A 1,356-nucleotide genomic window follows, 5' to 3' on the forward strand; every position below is an offset into this window, starting at 1 on the left:
GCTTGTTTTTGTTTTTGTTTATAACAAAAAAGTTATATTTTTGTGCAACGGTAAAGACCTCTTCATACCAAAATTGAAATAATAAGCCCCAGGCTGAGGTAAAAATGCTAATTGACGCATGAACACTAGAGGGCGCAGCTCTTTTTGGATAATGGAGAATAGGATGCAGGAGAAAAAAGTTTTACCGACAAATCTAGTAATTTTCATCATCAAAGGTCAGCAGCAAGACATTGGTAAATGAAATATAAAGGTAGATTATGCATAAAAATAGTTGTTTTATTTAACATTTAATTATTGGAAGTTTGCATAGTACTCTGATTTTGCATTTGACTGATTTTGTTCATTTTGAGGAGTACAGAATCTTTATTGTGCAAGTGAGATAAATAAATGCTCACATTTAGTCTGGAACTACAATAACCCTCATGTTTACACACACACACACACACACACACACACACACACACACACACACACACACACACACACACACACACACACACACACACACACACACACACACACACACACACACACACACACACACACACACACACACACACACACACACACACACACACACACACACACACACACACACACACACACACACACACACAACGCCTCTGCACTTATTTTTCTCAACATGGGGGCAGGACAGCTGTCAGTCAAATTAATGTGCAAAAAGTAACTCAGATATTTTGTTGTAAATTTGAAAAGTAATGTGTTACTTTACTAGTTACTTGGAAAAAGAAATCTTATTAAGTAACTCAAGTTACTTGTAATGCGTTTCCCCCAACACTGGATATCAACTTAAAATTTGGAACAAAACTTGTTTAGATTCATGGCTTTGATTTTAGAGTTAAATATGTTTCTTAAAATATATATTTTATATAACATCATGTTCATAAATCACTTAAATCCCTATAACTATAACTTCAACAGTAATCTGCCACACTGTAAAAAATGAATCATGTGTCTTGTAATTTTCACCCAAAAAAATTAAGGTGATAATTAAAAATAGTCTGTATATTTTCTTAAGAAAACTGTGGTTCAGTGTTGTATAGAAAATATTGAGAACATTTCCCCATTAAAGCCAAGAGATACATTTTCCTAATTTTTTTAAGGAAATGTAAGCAATTTTGAGGCTTCAATCGAAGAACCAATTAAGCTGATAAAATTAAGGAAAATAAGGTTACCTATTTATTTTAAGAGAATTAGCTCAATTGTGCAGTTTTATTTAGAGACACCATTGTTAGTTCCCAACATGCTTTGCATATGGCTGGAAATAGAGAGTTAATATTGAAATTAAGTGTTATTTTATGTGTTTTTGAGTGAAGGGAAACATCTGTAAATATT

The sequence above is a fragment of the Gobio gobio genome (genome assembly GCF_949357685.1).
Source record: "Gobio gobio genome assembly, chromosome: 21".
Taxonomy (NCBI): domain Eukaryota; kingdom Metazoa; phylum Chordata; class Actinopteri; order Cypriniformes; family Gobionidae; genus Gobio; species Gobio gobio.